The sequence below is a fragment of the Aptenodytes forsteri genome, unplaced genomic scaffold (assembly GCF_000699145.1).
Source record: "Aptenodytes forsteri isolate BGI_AS27 unplaced genomic scaffold, ASM69914v1 Scaffold568, whole genome shotgun sequence".
NCBI lineage: Eukaryota > Metazoa > Chordata > Aves > Sphenisciformes > Spheniscidae > Aptenodytes > Aptenodytes forsteri.
Window position 1 is genome coordinate 390,059 of NW_008796039.1, and position 14,014 is coordinate 404,072.

The window sequence follows — 14,014 nt, forward strand, 5'->3', positions numbered from 1 at the left end:
GGGCGGCGGCGGGGGGGCGCGGAGGGCGCGGGGTCCCCCGTCTCTTCATCGCACGCCCTGCCCTCCGTGCGTGCCCGGGCAGCCGGTATCTGTTCCGGGCTGCCCTTCTGCCTTCTGGATTTCAGCTCCTGAGCCGTAAAAACCACAGAAATTGTCCGAAGTGGAGGGTAGGGCAGAGTAATCTTTAACGTATATAAATGTAAAGCTGAAGACTCGCATCAGCCTCCATCGAGCTACTGCTTTTTTTTCTCTGATACAGACAAATGCTCCATCTGTTAAATGCAGATACTACAGTGCGGAACATTTTGATCTCTGTGAATACACTTAAGGACAGATAGACATGCCATACACAGCAGGAACGCACTCCGTGAATGGTAGATTCTGCTAGCGTGGATGTTCTCTTCACTGCAGAAAGTTTCCTTTAAAATGCAAAGAGCAGTGACGGGTGCTGCTTTCCTCCAGTACCCTCTGTGCCTATCTATGCGACTGAATAGATGCCACAGAAACAGAAAACACACAGAATTTTCAAAATCCTGCTACAAGCAACACCTGGTGAGAAAAGTTGAATTAACTGAATTCCTTCTCTGAATCAACTTTTGCAGCACAACAAAATTTAAATTTGAAGGTTGTTTTGGTTTATGGTCAAATAAATACACACAGGAATAAAGTTGAGTGCATTCTGGTGGTATTAGCTGTTTTAAGAACACGGATTTTTGCATACAGTTGGGAACACACTTTTCTGTCCTACTAAGAATTTAAAAACAAACAAACAAACAAACCCCCCAAAACACATTTATCACGTTGTATGGGCTGTGCTAGTCTGCCAGAAAGTTTCAGCTATCGCTCATCTGCCTTAGCACGGAGGTTAGCTTAGATAGCCACTCACACTCCCCTCTAGTCCTATTTTCTATTATTTCCATCATGTAGAAAGACCAATCTGCAGCTGATTTTGCTCTGTGGGTGTTCTGCAGTTCAGAAAGCTCTATGAATGAGAATCATTTTTCATAGATATTTTCTAGTGCCTACTCTCTGTCACAGATTTCTTCAATAGTGTAATTGCCCATATTTTTATGTAACTGGAATTTATAGGAATGAAGTTTTTTTTTTTCCTCAGGAAGAGAGTAATTGCCATTTTTCCTGCCATTAAAATCTGTGATCTAATTGTTGCCTTTTTTTTTTTTTTTTAATGCTGAGATACTCATTATTAGTGATTTCAAGAGGATGAATGTATGGTATGTTATGGGCCATAATCTTTTTTATCATTGCTCTGTTTTCACCTTTTTTTTTTCTTCTGGAAAATGACAAGGCAGAAACTTCAGTGTTAAAAATCTTCTTTGCTTTCTTATCACGTTGAATGTTCTTGACATATTATCTTCAAGTCCCCTGGATCAGGCACAACTGAGCTTGGACAATTACATTTTTTTCTCAGTAGAACTGAACTGTCTTGTGTTTCTCAGATGCTCCTTTACTTACTTTTTCTACCTCTTTCATACACCTGTGGCTTCTACTGCTCTATTAAGAATTGCATACTAGGAATTTTAACCCCTTCAACAATTAATTCCCTAAATCACCTTGACTTCCTCAAGTCATCTTCGTATCACATTTCTTCTAATGAGAAATGTGCTCCAGAGAAGCTTTTATAAGAAAAAAAACCCTCTTTGCAGATCTGTCTCTTTCTCTCCCTCTTTCTTTTTAAATATTCCTCAACTAAAGAAAACATTTATAACTATTCATTAGTGTCAGTCAGCTTGGGAAACTCAGTTTATCTTTACTTGCCCTCAACATGTGATTTAAACAGCCTGTCCAGGCCTACAAATCAGTTCCATTCACAACTGTGAGGCAAGTGAAGATAATGAAACAATCAGGCAAATGGCAGATTCATGAAAGAACAGATACATGAACCTCTATTTATTTTGTCGCTGGAACATAAAACTACCATCATAACATATGGATGACACCAAACACAAAAGCTGTAATCATCAAACAGAAGGAGAAAACCATTCCGCTAATGATCCTGCAGTAGAAGGTACTGGAGACTACAATAAGGAACAGTCCATGTTCCAGTTAGCAGTCTTATGCCTTGGGAACAGAAATAAACACAGTGAGAATGAAGGGAAGGCAATTCAAGCTGTTCAATCTTGTCATTAAATATATTAATGTCTGAGATTTTTTTTTGTGGATTTTTTTATTTTTTATGTTTTTTAGCCAGACCTTGCGGTAGTTAAAGAAGTATGGAAACTAGAAGAGGAATCATTCTGGATGTGGTCAGCAAGACAAAATTTCATAGAGCAAACTAGCTCAAGATGCTCACTCACAATCTCCAATTTGAATTTAGTTGTGGTGATTAAGCTGCTTTGCCCCTACAACAGTTTGGCTATCAACAGTTTAGGTTAATACGCTGGGCAGAAAACTGGTGACCCAAATTAATTTCTGCCATGTCAGCTCAAGGGACAATAAGCTCAAGCAAAGCAGCAGGACAGACAGGGGAGGGTATTCAAAGCACATTTAAAGCATAAAACATAGTCAGACACTGCAGCTGAATTTCCCAGGCATTGTGAGTCTCAGTATCTCTTTCTCTGAGCTTAAAATATGTCTAGGGTTTTTATTCTGTTTGGTCAGGATAGTGATGCTCAAAAATTGATGGTGTATTCAACTGCTGAAAATCCCAGAGATCACCTGTGCTGCAGAGGATATCAGAAAAAAATGCAAAAGTAAAAAGGAGATGATGCTTAACACACTGGATCATTCCTAAGTAAGTAAAACACTAAGCACCCTCTCTACTTCAAACCCAATCTCCTTTAGCTGTTCTGTGACTCAGTTTTTTAGATTTGTGAGGTTGTGCAGTTTAAGGAAACGTTGAGGAGTCAACTGAATAATATTCAAGAACTTACTGCTGTAGAAAAAACCCAAACACACAAGCAACCACATTATTACCTGAATCAGAAATATTTCTTAACGTGCAGCAAATCTACGCCACATTTTGTAAGGAGCTGCAAATCAGCAGAAACTTCCTGGACATCTAATGAGCTATGTCTTTATATTTTAAAGTTCCAGAGTCTGAAACTGTGAAGGTGGCATTCTGTGTAGCCTCTACATATGAGGTCTACATGCATGGCAAAGCTTTTTTTCTTGATGCTTTGACGTTTCAAACAGCAACAACATCTCAGTCCCCCAGGGGATCATGATTCTCAAATCACAGAAAATTTTGAAGTATCATCTCAACAGAATGATCTGAAGTATCATTTCTTCTTTTGAATTCAATTTTTTTTTCCATTAAAGCACAGCCATTACATTTTCAGGACTTTGAGATTCTCTAACCCTTCTCATGAAAAAACAGATTCTATATTTCCATTACTATAAAGCAAATACAGCATGTATGCACCTACACATAAAGCTTTTTCTTGATGCTTTGACGTTTCAAACAGCAACAACATCTCAGTCCCCCAGGGGATCATGATTCTCAAATCACAGAAAATTTTGAAGTATCATCTCAACAGAATGATCTGAAGTATCATTTCTTCTTTTGAATTCAATTTTTTTTTCCATTAAAGCACAGCCATTACATTTTCAGGACTTTGAGATTCTCTAACCCTTCTCATGAAAAAACAGATTCTATATTTCCATTACTATAAAGCAAATACAGCATGTATGCACCTACACATCTACAGTTAAAACCACTAAAAATGTGAACCTTTTGGTAATATATATATGTAACTATTTGGAAATTGTTTAGGAAGAGTCATTTTGGATAAAAAACGCCATAAGAAAACAATCTTCCCTCCTACTCCTAATTTCCATTTCCTTTTTTTTTTTTGCTTTTACTCGAACCCTCCTATCTGAGAAAGCAAACAGTGCAGTTAGAAGTGCCACCACAGTGTGTCATGGGAGTTATGCTTTGGGCACCACCTCCTTACTTTCACCTCTCAGCAATGCATTCCCAGGCCAGACTGCATCTTTCTCATGTCTCTGATTACACATTTTCCCCAAATACCTAAGTTAATCAATTTTTCATTTCTCTCCAGTGAGCTATGAATATTTTAATTTAAGTTTCAGGATGTAATATATACAATGGACATGGTTGAAAAGCCTGATATAACTTTGTTGAAGATTGCATATTCATGTAATCCACTGTTCATCAGAGTGATCATGCTTTGAAATTCTGTGTTAAACAGATGAAATAGTTACAAGATGCAAAATTATTGTTTTAATAGTGTTGCTGTTGGACTGATCAGATAACAATGACTATCCACGGTTCCTAAAAGAGCAAGCTGAAATTGATCTAAATTCAGAGGGGTGACTTTTTTTCCCATGATACTCAGTTTTTGTCTGCAATTATTCTTCAGTTTTCCCTGGAACATGGTAACTCAAGACATGCAGTATGCTCTGTTACATTACACTTGTTTAATTATGTCACATAAGTAGGAATTGGACTCCACACTGTGAAACTCTTGAAATCATTCTATTTTGTCTTCCCCGCCACCTTCACAAATTTCTTAAATAATTGTGCTGTTTCCTTGTACCCAAGAGACAGTTTCACTTTAACTAGTTATTTAGAATCACACAGCCATGAAAAGATTTTGAGTTAAAAATACTGAGGAATATTTCCTCTGTGCACAGTAGAAAGGCAACATGTTATTATTACTGTAAATCAGTGAGATTATGCTGAGACCTTCATCTTGGCCAGCTACGGGTTCTTTGCCAGGAGTCCTTAAGAGGTTTCCTAACAACCAGTTACCTCTTTTTTTTTTTTTATAAAAGGGAGCTTCAAGAGTCATAGACTCTTGGAGCCACAGTTCTTCTACTGCAACATAAGAAAAGACTAAGAATCACCACCTCATTTCATAGAAGTGTTTCCCTTATTCAATTTGTTAGCTATTTTTCCATTTTCAGAAAATTTCATTAAGCAGGGCAGAAGCACTAGTTTTAAATTTATTCTTCATATACAAGGTGCTTGGTTTGACCATTTATGAGTAGACCATTTAAAAATCATTGTTAAATCTGATTGGTTTTGATTTAGGAGTAATCCTCAGAAGCAAAATATGAATTCAAAGAGCTGTGGTTTCAGTACTGTGCCAGCATGCACATTCCAAGTATACACCCCTTCTGCAACTTCCAGCCTTTTTACCTATGAGGGATGGAAAGCATCTATGTAATTTGCACATCTGTGAACTGAAATTTGCATGCATAGCATTTAAGAAATTCCTTGGAGATTGAAAAGCAGACATCCCAATAAAGACAGACAAAGTGGTAACAAGAATACATGTTACAACAACAAACACAGCCAACCAATGATTTACAACATAAGCAAAAACATAACTGACAAAGAAAGAAAGCACCCTTTCTGAAAAATAAAATAAGGCTTTGCATCTGAGGAATATTTTGCATTTGCATAACACCTTTCAATTTCAGTGCTTTACAAACATTAATTAGCTATAGCCATGTCTAAACTAGAATACAGCTTATAAATATACACTGCTCTGGGGAAAAAAAAATGTTTGTCATCTGTGGCAGCCTATACCAGCCTTGTTTTTACTGGTAAGGCTTATCACAGGGAATGATGAAGAGCTGCAATCTTTACCTCTATCCCTTATCAAAGCTATCCAGAGCAGTGCATCCTCCTGGACAGGTGTCATGGTAATAGTTCCACATCTGTGATCGCCATCCATATCACAACAACATCAAGCCTTGGTTTACTCACTCCTCTCTCTCTCTCCCTCCCCTCTTCCTCCCAACAGAAATATGTTAGACTGGCAAGAGAACAGTTGTGCTGTTGTAACTGCAGGTAAACTAGGGGATTCAGCGAGCACAGAGCACTCACACCCCAGATTAACACGGTGATGTCAGCCGTGCCTTGTGCTGTAGACATGATCTCAGCTTCAAACCACCCCCCTGGTGCATTGATTTGTGCTACTGGAGCCATGTTTAATTGAGACCCAGAGGGGACTGTTTTCTAATCACGCGGTGATGTAGCCCCAATCCTGCAAACACCTCCATACATGCCTAATTTTAAGACGATGAGTAGCGTGACTCAAATGCTAAAACTTAAGCTTGTCTGTAACTGTAAATTTCATGTACCCACACTGAGGAATATGAATTGTTGATTTAAACAGTGAAGCCTGGATTGCAACTCTTGATCTTAGGGAGATACCTGTGGAATATGTTGAGCATCAGCTTAAAATATGTTAGCAGTCAAAGATTACAAGTAGGTTTGAAGAGCATTACATTTACCTGGTGGTGCCCTGTAACATTTCACATTGTTGATTTAGGTAAAACTGAAACTTTTGAAAATCAGGAATAAATATTTAGGGCAAAGAGACAAACTTCAGCTTCTTCCTCCTTTGCTTCTCATTGTCCCCAGTCTCTCCTGGATGAACAAGTGCTCCAGCTGTATTCACTGGTAACTGGTGAGACAGCTTGATATACACTATTAGGGCTAACAAGTAAAGGATAGCTTTGCATAGATGTAGCTGCAATGGTCTCACTCCACAGGGCCATATCTTTACGAGCAAGGTAAAGCATTGAAAGTGAACCTCTCTGCCCCTATTTCAATTAATATCACCAAAGGGAAAAGGTTTGTTTACATAGACAAGGTCCCTCTGCTGTGCGAACAGCCAACTGAGGTCTTAATGCAGGAAGAATAATATTAGCATCCCTATAGAGCTAAGGGGTGTTAGAAGGTGTGAAGGAGTTCAAAAACTTAGCAGGTGTGGCATGTTATCTATGGCAGGTTTACACAGGTACAGCAAGTGGTAGCTCCTGCTCCCTACAGTCTAAAGCCACAGAAGGAGGACGTGCATCACGGACCAATGCCTCAGTTAAAGTGGCAGATGCATTTGATTGACCCTCTTTATGGGTTTTCATATATTCAACTCTTACTGACCTTAGTAGAGAACACAGGACAACACTGACCAACTTGACCACTCTCCAAAGTTTCTCAGAAACATAAACATTAGACATAAGGAGTTGGCTATTATTTACACATTTGTTTATAACAGGTGGTCCAGATATAATGCTGACTTCATCAGATAGCTTGTGCTGGGTGATCCTGTACATTTTCTTTTCGTGAAATAGGGCTTGCAGTTGTACAGTGTGCAGACACCAGCACCATTGTAACATAGCCAACAGCCCTTGTACCAGGCTCAGATTCAATATGTGTTTCTAACAGTAATTTTCACTATGGAGAAGAGAATAGGACACTTCTCTGCCATGTGTAACAAGCATTCCAGCTCTCCCCCGCCCCCCCCACTGCTGCAGATGTCGTTCATATTTGCAGTGCTGAACCTGTGCTTTTGCATATATAATTCAATGGCAGCAGTTTCTTGCCAGATCATACCCTTTGTGGTTATGTAGCTGATTGTATACCAGTCCCGGTCACAGATTTATGCACCCAGCCAATTAGATGTTTTTTGAGTAAGGCCTTCAAGGCATCACACAAGCCTGCACAGTCAGTCATAGTCACAGTCAGGGACTGACCATCTTCCCTCTAATGCTACATCTTCTACAAGGGAGCTAGGCTTAAATAGTAGAAGTATCCATACATATTAAAATCAGTGGGAGTTAATTATCTAAACAACTTTGTGGATTTGGACTGAGGCAATGCTAAGTCAAAAGCCTCTATACCTTTTTATTAGATAACTATATTTCCTTTATACTGCTTCAGGAATTAGGATACTAGCAGCCAGCGGGATGGGGAAGAAACCAGTGGAGTACATTCCTTTTATCCTCTAGAGTTTAGGTGCCTGGGCCTTGGGCAATTTTCTTCCTGAAATAATAATTAAAAAATTAGCTGGGAAAAAATATATACTTGACCAAGAGGCACAAAAGAGTTTCACAGGAGCCATTGTTTACAAGGAGGCAAGTCTCCTCTATTGTGAGGAATTACATGCGAGTTCAATACATGGTAACATCTTCAGGAGAAGATGTGCGTCTTGACATATGTATCTCTTCTATGTAAACTGTCTCATCCTGCTGCTTCTTTTTGGTCTGTCAGATGCAAGCATGCATCCCACATGGCTTTCCGCCCTTTGCAAATCTTCCTGATTATTAGCTGGTCTGGAATGCCATCTCCGGCATCTCTGTCAGAAACATTCAGGCATGTAAAATCCTCCTAAACCTTTCATCAGAGACCTACGTTCCTTATTGGAACTAATGTTAAATCTGTGAAAGAGCAAATGTGTCTTAAGTTTCTGAAGGACCCAGATAGTTTTGATTGTATTATTATATTTGAAATAGAAAAAGACACTAGAAAATACAATATAAAGTATTCTGCCCCATCTGGAGAGTAAGCTCAATACAGTTTTATCTTCTTTTTTTATTTCTGTGTCTTAAATTGGTCCTATTTGAATTGCTTTATTCTGAAGTTAACACCAGGTTTATTCTTAAGTTAATGTTCTGTGCAATAAATCTGCTTTCCAGCTAGGATGAAAGTAAGAAATTCTTTTGGATATGAATTACTGAACAGTCTCAAGAGGTTTTTTTTCTTCTAAAGGAGACAAAACACTTGTCATTCACTGTCCCAGAGATCAGTCTTTCCTAACACATTTGCAGTTGTTCATTTGTGTAAGAAGGCCTTGATCAGACAAAACTCCCACTGGATTCAATGCAAAAGCTTCAAAAAAGCACACAGAAATGTGAATTTAATTGTCTCCAGGTATTACATCATATGCAGATTCCTATCCTGCTGATTTTTTTTTTAATAAGAAATGGAGTGAGAGAAAGATTTAGAAGCTGCTTCAGCCTAGAATTTTCATATGTTGTATATTAGAAGATTTCATTGTTGTGTATTAGAAGATTTCTTATTCTTCATGATGCCCTAATTTCCTTTAAAAGTAATTCATGAACTGGCAGTGTGCCAGTATAAGATTATGAAACAGCAGCTTTCTGCCACTGTGGAATTATCTGTGACACTTTCTATGTTCCCCTAGATGAGACAAGATGGGGGTAGGGGGGAGTGTAAACATTTGTTTCTGTGCTTCTATTACATCATATGCAGATTCCTATCCTGCTGATTTTTTTTTTAATAAGAAATGGAGTGAGAGAAAGATTTAGAAGCTGCTTCAGCCTAGAATTTTCATATGTTGTATATTAGAAGATTTCATTGTTGTGTATTAGAAGATTTCTTATTCTTCATGATGCCCTAATTTCCTTTAAAAGTAATTCATGAACTGGCAGTGTGCCAGTATAAGATTATGAAACAGCAGCTTTCTGCCACTGTGGAATTATCTGTGATACTTTCTATGTTCCCCTAGATGAGACGAGATGGGGGTAGGGGGGAGTGTAAACATTTGTTTCTGTGCTTCACAGAAATAGACTGCAGGAATGGAGTTACTCTGCCGTTTAGGTAGGGTTTGAGTATTTTCCATGCATGGCTGGAATCTAGCAACGGGAGAGGGCTTGTATCTTAATGTGTGTCTGGCCCACATGTGAGCTGACATCTGGAGAAGATCTCTCTCTGTGCAGGAAGACGAGAACAGGCATGCTGGAAGCGTACATCAGGAAAACAATATCAAGGATTTTGGTGTAAAGTTGAAAAGTGATAGGCTTAATGGGTGCAGGTACTGACAGGATCTCAGGGACTGGCATTAAAGAAGAACATCAGAACTCCCTCTGTAATGACTGGAGTAGTGCACACCTCCAGGGGGCATTTGTTTCAGATGTTTGTCTCTAAAAGATGTTCTCATTCAGCAGACAAGAGCACACTCAGAGGCTTGTTTCTTTCTGAAAATCATTTTCAGTTGCAAAGGTCAGTTCTTCTAAATACTGTAAAATCTACTTAAATTACCTAAAAACTAGTTCTTCTTTTGAAGTACAAAATAATGACCCAAAGTGAAATAATGAACCAATTGATCCAGCTCAGTTGAGCAAGAGGCTTCTGAAATACAGCCACAAGAAAAGTAAAATATTATCTCTGTATATGTGTGTATTTGATGAATCAAACCTGGCCATTAGCATGTCAACAGTTTAATTCCAGTGAGAATGTATCACTCGGTTAAGAAGCAATTTTAAATACGACATTCAAAAAAAAGAGGTAAACTCTATACATAGGGCATGAAGACTCCTTACCTCGGAGGCTGGCTAGTGGATACATGGTCCTTGTCCTTCTTAAAGCTTACGTGATTAAAATTTGGGTAGGAAGAGGAGGAACAATAATGTTATTCTCCAGTTTGTTGTTTGAAACCACTACTGTGTGAACCAAGATCTCAGGAGAGTCCTAACTAAACGTAAACCTCCGAAAACCATGAAATATGAAATAAATGGGACATTATCATTGCAGACCAAAAGACATACAATTAATATGCCCTTTTTTAATCACATAGTGGAGGGCAAAGCATATCATCATTAATGGAGGTTTAAAGTCAGGGGGACTGTTCTGAGAATATTTCCATAGATTCTTCCTGTATTCCTTTGCTTTCTATCTGTTTAAAAGTCTTCAAATCATTGAAAATAATTCTGTCAATTGCTTATCTGCAAATCCTATGCTCATCTTTTCTCATTTAGTGCTGCAAGGACTGTCATTGCTTAATCTTGGATGTAGGCAGCATAAGCAGCTTTTTTCAGAACATCGGAGTAGGTTATAGTACATTATGCAAATTTAGCACGTCTTTTGAAAGAAAAAATTGCTATATAGAAAAAGTTTTATTAAAGATATTTAGAACCCTATATTATATTTGTATCAAGAAAGTATTTTTGTCATATTTTTAAATAAGGAAAATTATTTTCTTTGTGTCTCTTCCCTTCCACTTCTAAACCCTTCCAGTAATAGGAAGTTTCTTTGGTGTACCTGGTGTGTTTCCAATGTGCCTTTCGCAATGGATGTAGTTTGAGCTCGGGCTCCTGGAGGTGTGCTCAGATCAGTTTTAGGTTTTGCGATAAATCCTCTACATGAATTATTGGTGACCCAGGTATGGCAGCTTGGGACTAAACTGCTCTCTTTGACTTAGGTGCCACAATAATCAGAGCTGCTACTAAGTCAGGCACTTACACCAAAGAATATAACCACAAAATACTATTGCAGCATGCTGCAAAAACTGTTATGAAAAGTAATTATATGATATGTTTCATAAGAGGATTAAAAAAAAAAAAAAAGAGGGTATTAGATAGATCATTTAACCCTGTCTGCTGTTTCCATGATTACTGTGCAAATCTGTAGGAGCTGAGAATTTAGTGCATGTCTCTTAACACATTTTAATGAAGACTGCAGAGTGAAGAACAAGGATCTGCTAGGGATCTGGAGAAAAGACACAAGGAGAGGAGTAATTGTCATGTTACATGCAATCATTAACAGAAGAGCTACTCTACTAGATCACACCAAATGCCTTGCTGGCATCGTATCCTGTCTCTGATAGTGGGCACTAGCAGATGTTTAGGGAAGAGTATAAAAGCAAGGCAAGTATGAGGTAGTCTTTTTACTCCCAGCATCAGGTAATCAGCGATTCAAGGATTTTCAGAGCTGAAAGCTTATTTGGACCATTATATTTAATAGTCCCTGCAATATACAGAAGGATGTTCTTTCATATATCCCGATGCTCACTTAATTTGCTTCAGCCTCTTTATTGCAGTCTTCAAGTACCTAACTGACAAACATTTACACCATTACAGAAAGAGTGGGAACACATAAGGGAGGAGAGTGTTGGAAATGGAGAAAATGGTAAATTCAGTCACAGGACATCATCTCAGTACCTAAAGAAAGCAAGGAGAGAAAGAGATTTGGGGCTGGATGAAGAATGTGCTGACTGGGACAGTCATGCACAGACAAAGAATTTGACTCCACATCTGGGGAGTTGCTCCCTGCCTTGAGATATATGCTTAGGAGTACTTGGGGCTTGTAGAATATAAAAAAATAGTTCTGTATCTGCAATATTGAATAAAAATCTGCTTACAGAGGGACAAGCTGCCTGTTTTGTTTACTGCTGTATTAAAGCACAGGAAAATCCTTACATGGAAATCCTCTACAGAGGTCACAGCAGCTGAGGTGATCCTACATCTGGACCCAATCTGCAAGTCAAAAGGAACCTGTGAGGTCTACTATACTTAGGGCTATGCTGGTAGCTAGTGAGCTGTAGGGGAAGGAAGGGAAAAGAAAAAGAGGTTTGGGAAACAGCTGGACCGAGGCGATAAAGACCCAAGAAGCTAGTGATTTTTGTGACCTCTATTGGCCATATGGTCCATGGTTTTGCCTAATCTCTTTTTTGACTTATTCATACTTTTGTTCTCTCTGACACTTGCAGTCAGAGGGCACTTCTGTCATTTACTTACAATTTTTTGTGTGTGTCTATTTTAACCTTGCTGTCTGATTATTTCTTTCAGCAGGCCTTTGTACTGATACTGTGAGAAATAACTGTTTCCTATTTATTTTCTCCATGATATAGATTATTATAGACCTCTCATAATAATCAGATATTCACCTTTCTTCAGATTCAAGAGTCTTATCTCTCTACTTAATTTCTCCTCATATATTAAGCTATTCTGTATATTAAAACTCCCTTGCTGCCATTTGCTGCGCCCCCCCCCCTCCTTTTTCAGATGGGGAACCGGGGGTATTCAAACTGTAGGCTCAGAATGAATGTTTACAGTGGCATAATGAGCTTTTCCACTTCATTCTGTATTCCTTTCTCATTAATTGTTAACTCTCTTTTTTTTGTTTGGTTGGTTTTGGTTTTACCAGTATAGAACATTGACCTAAGACTTTCAGCGAACTGCCCCAAATAAATTATGTTTCTGAGATGTGACAGTTAATTTAAAGGTTTGTTTAGATTTTCTTCTCAGTATATTACTCTGCACTCATCAACATGACCTTCACCTGCCAGTTTATCATCAGCCACCAATCTTCTGAGTCCCTTTTGCAAATCTTCTCAAGTGAGTAAGTTGAGCAGCACAAATCCACAGCCTCTCTGAAGATGGATCACCCAGTTTCCTGCCTTTTAACCAGTTAGCTATAATCCCAGCACTGACCTTTCCCTCTTACTCTATTGGACCATTTAGTTTAGTGTCTTGTATTCATATATCTGACTGCACTTAAAGCAGATCTAAATATTTATGATGGTTTAAAATGAGGGAGCCAAGGTATCAGAGGCAGCCTATGCACAGTAACCTAGAGCAAGCAATGGGCAATTTATCCTGTTCCTAAGGTAGCTTTTGCTGCCTCCATTGAGCTGCTCACTGCTGCAGCCAGAATGAAGTTAAGACAACGTGGCTGAGCCAATGCTGCTGCTCAGAGCTGCTCAGGCGGGACATCTTCCTCCCACATCTCTCTGCCCACACTCTTGGCCACATGGTCCTGTTTCTCTCCTCACATGCCAGTCCTGCCAATTGTCTGACACCTCAGTAAGCCAATTTAACTAGTTAGCCCAACAAAAAGCTGTTTATTCACTTTCCTGTGTCAAGTCAGGTTTTAAAAAGTTGAATGGTGTGAGCACAAAGCCTGTTGACAACTGGACCTGGCACAAGGAAAGGGTCGGGAGTATGTGGTCGGTGGGAGAGGAATGAGACCTCCCCACTTTTAAGGACAGCAAACCATTAGATTAGATGAAGACATTAGAATAGGTTTCATTGAGCTGCCAAGCTGCCCTACCACACAGCCAAAGGAGAAGGTCTTGCTCCCTCCCCCTATTTCCAGGTCCTCCTTTCACTTTGCTTCCTCTCTTCGTTTTCTTAGTCCTGCTTATAGTTCAACTCCTCCCTTGCATCAGCACTGGTGTTTTCTTAGTCCTTAGTCCTTAGGAGTTCAACTCCTCCCTTGCATCAGCACTGGAAATCACACTGACTGATCTTGTCTGATCCTGAGGTTAGCCAACTCACCTCACCAATCAGCCCAAAACAGAAGGAACGAACTTTCGTTGCTGGTTTGGAATTTGAATGAGTTACGTCAGCTTACCAGGAGATCAGATGAGATCCCAGGGACTGTGTAAGATAGGCACTGGAACCAAGTGGTGGGTAGGAGAGGTAAGAAAGGGAGGGAGAGAGCAGTAGCACACCTGCTCCTTGTTGCATGCAGGAAGTTCATTTGAAATGATAC